Source organism: Acipenser ruthenus, chromosome 5 (assembly GCF_902713425.1).
Source record: "Acipenser ruthenus chromosome 5, fAciRut3.2 maternal haplotype, whole genome shotgun sequence".
Taxonomy (NCBI): domain Eukaryota; kingdom Metazoa; phylum Chordata; class Actinopteri; order Acipenseriformes; family Acipenseridae; genus Acipenser; species Acipenser ruthenus.
The window spans coordinates 3743578-3750869 of NC_081193.1; positions in this window are offsets into that span (position 1 = coordinate 3743578).

Genomic DNA, 7292 nt, shown 5'->3' on the forward strand with positions numbered 1-7292 from the left:
GAAATGTGTGCAGGAAACGAGAGACAGCTATCCATTTTAGCAGATGAAGACAGAATTGATAACTGCAGGGTAATCTGCAGGGCACAACACTGGTGTGGATTTGAAAACCCAATACAGCATAACAAAACAAGTATGCTTTTCAAAATGTATAATCAGCTACACTCATCCAATTTCAGTTTCTTTATGGTTTCAAAGATTGTCATTCGCTATTCTGCAGGAGTTCGACAGAAAATTAGAACCACCTGCCATAACACTGTCATTAGGGTGAAGCTTTACTGATTCGACGTAGCGAGAATGCAAGGTGTTTACATTCTTCCCGAGGGATAAGTGACCATTGCTTGATGAATACAATTTGCAATTCCTTTTGGGAAGTTGGCAATGCAACTGACTTGTTAGCTGACTTGTACTGCAGAATTGAAATGATATTTTGGAGCTTTATATTTAATTGGGAATTGAGCTTAATGAAACCTAATACTGGAAAGCCATTCTGTGTTTCATAGTACAAAATCTTCCCTCCCCCTTAAAACACTTAACTTGCATTTGTTTATGTAAAGAAAGAAACAGATCTAACCTCTTATCTGCCAGACCACAAGAAAATGTCATCCTCTCCAAGCTTCACAGGGGCTTGATTAATCTATTACACTGGAAAGAGACTTCCTGGAACCAGGAATTTGAAAGGACTGACATTTTAAGGGTTAATGGACAAGCGCGACAGCTAGTGGATGAAATGGACAGTACACTTTGGTAATTGTCAATGAACACAATGAAAGTGCTAATGAACACATATGAGAAACCTTGATATGTCTAAAAATTGTGTTTGTTGTTGTTTTGTATTAAATCTAATTCATTATAAATGTACATAGGCATGAAATGTTCTTATATGTAAAACCATAACACTGGGAGTATTATAAATATTGGACAACAGTCATATAAGTGTTTTATACAGTTATTTTACTACAAACACTCAAATATTTACTTTGTACCTGACATGTATTTCATGGTGAAAACTAAAGCCCAGTTATTTCCAAGATACTCTGAAAGAGTTATCTTACTATAAGAGTTTTGGTTTTTTAACCATGCTTTCTTCAATGTCTCAGAGGATGCTAATTGAGGTGTGGTTTTATGGTATGTCATAAATAGCATCTTATTTGAAATTATTTGGAGGTATGTTCGTCATCTTTATCGAATTAACCAATCCCAAGACGTTGCCAAGAGCTTCTCTGATTGTTTATCCTAAATGCATTTAAGCTTGTGCTTGTCCTATTTTCTAAGTGCTGTCTTCCACCTAGTCGTGCTGCTTACTTCCGATCCAAGAAGTTCTCTCATATCCATTCTCTCATATCCATTCAAGGCGTGATCGCTTCAAGATCACTTCATCAAAGGTACTCGCTGCCAAACATTCTACGAAGGTGTCAAAGCATATTCTCCTTATATCCGAATGTCTAGTACTGTTTTGCTCAAGCAAGCAAAGGCGAGGGGCCCCTTCCAGTAAGTCTACTGTTTGTTTAAAATTGACTTGTAGCTTCACCAAGGTTATTAAACCAGGTCACAATCCCATATCAAATTCTCACCTTCAGCCTCCACTATTTTTCCTGTAATAAGATTTCTATTTTTTTTATTACAGTAAAACTTTAGTACAAATACTTATTTTGGTTCAATTATTCTGTTTCAGTTTACCTGAAACATTATTTTTCTTCAGAGAATTTGTTATTCTTCAAGAGGTTTTGTGTTTAATTTTAAAATATGTTTCCACCTGATAAAGAAAACTAGTACATTCCACAGATTTCACGTCAGCCCGTCTCCAACCCAGTACGTTCCTTCCACACAGACTTACACAAATCCAATAATATTTTTTTATTGTCATAATATTCAAAAAGGAATTTAAACTCCTAAGCTAATACAAAGTATATCATAACATTTTCCTGAACAGTGTGTTTTAACAATTTGTTTACAACATCCAGTTCATGTCAAGCAGATCAGCTAGATGTCAAGCAGACCAGCAAGATTCAAATTCCCTTTCTGTACATCACAGGTGTGGGTGGCAGTCTATAAGAGCCTGATACCTGCATACAAACTTAAACCTTTTTAGCCAGGCTCCTATCTTTGCATTCTCGTATCCATCATCAGTGGGGAAACATCAAAGAAATTAAGCTGGTTCTGTCAAAGAGCCATGCATCTCTGCCGCATACACCTTTCACTCAAAAAGATGCTCACACCTTGTACAAGGGAAGAAGGGTTTTTAGGGTCAGGATAGGCACAGTGAAAACAACTGCAGCTGCAAAATCCAAATTGCCCATCAGACAGACAATTATTTTGTACTGTGACCTATGTAAGCTTAAGTGCAATGCACATTACTCAACACGCACAAATAATGAGCTGCAAGCATGATAATGAGGGTCGCAATGAGCACCGCTTGTGGGTCAGGCTATTTAGTGGCTGCACTTACAGCCCAGAGATGAGGTGAGTTAGGGATACAGAGAGCAGTAGGTGATGTATGAGATTTGCGGAGCATTAAAATCAAACCAAACAAAACTATAAGTCAGACTGTCACGTTCCAGCATTTCTTTAATTCTAACTCCTACAGTGCGTTGTTCCTGTACTGGCTTACAGATTTTCACGTACACAGACAACACCTAATTAATAATAATCACACAGACTCGGTTATTGAAAGTTTAACAAATCAGAGTATGTATTTACTCCTTCGGTTTATTAACGCTTAAATGGATTGAGTGATTACTTCGAATCCTAGCTTTAGACAGTCAGAGTGCTCCCAGCAGGATTGGAAATCCTTTTCTGGTTCTGTTCTTAAAGGTTCCTTAAAAGCCACCACAGGGTCCGGATTCCAGTGCTGAGCGCATGTAACAGTCTCAAATACCTGAAACCTGCAGGATACCTGAACTCTGTTAGCAAGTTTCCCACCTTTGCATTCTAACTTTCCCAAATGACCCCATCTCACCTGGTGAGTCTCATCACATCTCACATATTCAATTATTCTTACATTGTCTAATTTAACATTTAAATGGGAAAAGGATAACCCCTATGGATCATCAGGGGCACACTCAAACATTATCCTACAATGCTTTACCATATGGGTACATGCAGGACACGGTTTTGGTTCTGCTTTTGGCAACCCTGTTCTACACTTTTGACATCCACACATTAGTCTGGGCGCATGTAACTATGTCCCCCTTTACAGAGAGCGTTTCCGACAGGGTGTAATGGTTCTGGACTGATAACTATTTAGTTTATACATTTCCATTTGATCACAGAGGGCTCTGTTGTTAGGCATTCCTTCCATCCAAAATATCTGGGTTGGCCAGAATTCACTATTTTTCATATCAGAGGGTTCCCAAGCCTCATTATCATCTCCATCATCAGTGGGGAACACTGTGAAATGAGATGATAACGCCTTACCACCCATCCTCCGGCATCCCAAACAAAGTGACCCTGGGTTTGAATATGCAGGGTCTTCTCCATTTTGCCCTTCTCCAAAGGTTTTCCTGCCTGTGCTCAACAAGAGCCAAGCATCAACGCATAAGGAAGTGTACCACAGCAGCCATCCTTAGGCCAATGACAGGTCGCTGAATAGGTGTGGTTTTATCCAGATCTTAATTACTCGCTTCTACAATGGTTTGCACCTTGTAAGAGGAGGTGTAAAGTTTTTGGAAGGGTCAGCAATTGCCCAAGTACAAGACAAAATCCTTATAATGTTTGTGCCACTTAGTATACCAGATCCCCACCCATTTACATGCTCTTTTCTTAATCTGAATACATTTCAGTATCATTTAACTTGATTAATGATGGCAAAGTGCTAATTAGATAGTGGGTGCAGAACTGCAGGTGAAAACCATTCTTTATATACACCGCATTTTGAGTGGCCGCTACAGTCCCACTTTACGGCCGCTAAACACGGTTTGACCGTGCCAAACACCGATTTTGGCCGCAGTATAGGTTTTCTGAGCAAATCATGTGGAGCTGTATAAAAATCTACAGCATACATGAAACTATTTGTAACTATATTCCTGAACAGAATGACAACGTGCATGTTCTGGGTTTTCCTTGGGACAAGGATGGACTGCTGTTTAGATTTTGCAAAGGATGGACTGTAACTCAGCAGTATGTGCACACATTTCGCCATAATTTGCAATTCTGTTTTAAATTCTCACTGTCTAACTGTAATATAGCTTAAATCCCATGAACAAGCATGATCGAAAACTCAACTCAAGAATCTCAATATTGCTGCCTTGAACCTCGGAAACTGTCTGCTGCTGCCTTCCCCCACTGTTTAGAATTCACATCCTAGCCTTTTATTTAATGTATTATGCCTATATTTAATGTATTTGCATTTTGTTTAACTGTTGTATTTAATGTACTAGGCCCTGTGTTTAATGTAAAGCGCTTTGTGATGGTGGTCCACTATGAAAGGCGCTATATAAAATAAATACTGATTGATTGATTGATTGATAAAGTGTGTATGCTAGCAACATGCTAATCTACCGTATTAGCACTAAAAGAAACACACTCTCACACACCCAAGGTTTCAATGCAAACCGGCAACAGGAGACTTCAGACTGGGTTCTTATTTGATGCATTGATTCACCAATATGTAATTGAAGCTTGGGAAATTTAAGAATAATCGATGCATCGATTAATTGTTGCACCCCTAATATATAAGTTAACCATACAATTTTATAAGTAACTTGAAATCGGTAACTTCGTAGGAGCTGAGAACAATTAAAAAGGTATAATTAAGCACATTATAAGTTCAATCAAGAGTTTAATGAAGTGAGTCCGCAGGACCAGGATTGGGAAACCCTGCTGTAGAGCCCAAGCAGAGCAAGTACATAAGCAAGTGGTATCCTTGTTCGCAGGCACAGCTGTAGGGGCTGGGCTGGCAGGTAATCTTCTCTGGGTGTTCTGGAGGTAATTACCTGTGTTCAGTCCAGGAAATAAGCAGTGGAACTGTGTCCTTGGTTTGGCTGCTGTGCTTTGCTCTGCTCTGCTCTGCTGCGCTCTGCTCTGCTCCTTGCCCTGGGATCTTCTCCCACAAGTGGAGATACACCTGTGGCTGGGCTTAACTGATTGTGAATTAATCAATTAAGTCCCAGCAATAGTCTGCACGTGTATTTGGCAGGGATAGTATTAACCCTATCCTTGGCAAACTGTAATAACAATAAATAACACATTTTATATAGAGCTTGTCACAGTCACGTATCCATTTTACTTAATGTTTACAAGGCATTCAATCAAAGATGCCGTTACCGTGACAATATGTCCCCAGGAAGGCCATGTCAGGCTCACATGGTGAAGGCATGACTGTCTGATGTGCAGGGTGAGTCCTACAGTCGGGAGTGCAGGTTTGCGTACCGACTGTGCAAAGTTACTGATCTTCGCGTTGCAATCACTGACACTCCTGCAGGTTAGGGAGGGTAAGTCAGCAGGGACTGTTTCTCCTCACCCCGCTGCAGCAGACCCTAGCCCAAAGGAGACCTGGCCTTTGTCATCTAGGGGCCAGTGGTTCACTGACACCCGCTGTCGAACCCTGTTGTGGGGGTGTGAGGCGTGTGAGTATTAATGGAATGTCCAGACAGCAATTTACGTGCAACCAAATATTTTTTATTATTATTTTTAGTTACACAATAAAATAAAAAAGAATGGCGTGAGGGAGGGAGGTGCTGGAATAAATAACAAAAAGAATGGAGGGTTCGTTTTTCCTCAGTCCTCTTCACGATATCCCGGACATGAAAAAGGATAAAAACAAAAGAGCTGTTATTGTATATTCCAAACACTGTGATAAGAAATCAAACAAATCAAAACAAACTGTACTGTGTCTCCCTCAAGCCCAATAACCCTGCCTATGTTTTCAAGGACCAGCCTAGAACACAGTAGCACATTCCCTTTAGTATGCAAAGCCCCGCCCCTGTAGTCAGTGGAACACCAATCCCAAACTGACAAGTGTCCTTTCAACTCACTTGACTCAATTGGCCGAGATTTACATACTCGCACTTCCGCCCCTCACCAAGGTGACGCCCCTCATAAAGATGACTTTCGTCATGGTCACGAGACCTTGGTAAGGGAAGTCCTGAGTTAGCTTGATGCCCTCTACTGTCGGAAGGCTGAATTACAGACCGAAACCCCTTTGACTCATCACATATCCCACCCCTCAGAGTGGAGCCAAAGGAACACTCAGAAACCTCTAACCCCTCCTTTCTCCCTCCCTCCCGGGAAAAATAGTCCGCATTTTGGTGTAACTTACCCGCACGATGCCTTATTTGAAAGGCGAAGGGTTGGAGCACCAGGTACCACCGCGTAATCCTAGCGTTTAAATCCTTCATCGTGTCTAACCACTTTAAAGAGGCATGATCTGTGATGAGTACAAAGGGTCGTCCCAGGAGATAGTATTTTAAGGACTGCACAGTCCATTTTACTGCCAGGCATTCTTTTTCAATTACTGAATATCTTTGTTCTCTGAGCAGTAATTTCCAACTAATATATAATATTGGGTGTTCTATACCATCTCTTTCCTGGGACAGAACCGCCCCCAGACCAATCTGCGATGCGCCGGTCTGGAGGATGAACTCTAGGCTGAAATCTGGGCTTACTAATGCTGGGGCCTGACTCAAATTAGTTTTAATAGATTCAGAAGCCGTCTGACACTCTGCACTCCACTTAATTTTATTTGGAGCGTTCTTTTTAGTGAGATCAGTGAGAGGTGCGGCTATAGTGGAATAATGTGGAATAAAGCGGCGGTAATAACCAGCCAACCCCAACAATGATCTCACCTGGGCTTTCATGGTAGGTACCGGTGAATCCAACAAAGCCTGGACTTTTGAAACCAGCGGTTTCACTCTACCCTTACCCATTATGAAACCTAAATATTTAGTTTCTTCTTTTCCAATAGCACACTTTGCCATGTTCGCTGTGAGCCCCGCCTTCCTCAGAGACTGTAAGAGAGCTTCTAATCTATTCAAATGTTCTTTCCAGGAAGAACTATAAATGACTACATCATCAATATATGCAGCTGCATAATCCCGATGAGGTTGTAATACCCTGTCCATCAGTCTCTGAAAAGTAGCAGGAGCTCCATGAAGTCCAAACGGCATAGTACAAAATTGAAAAAGACCATCTGGGGTTGAAAATGCCGCTTTCTCACAAGAGGCTTTCGTTAATGGAATCTGCCAGTATCCTTTCGTCAGATCCAGAGTTGAAATAAACCAAGCTCGCCCCAGCTTTTTAAGATTTCATCTACCCGAGGCATGGGATATGCATCAAACTTAGAGATAGCATTCACC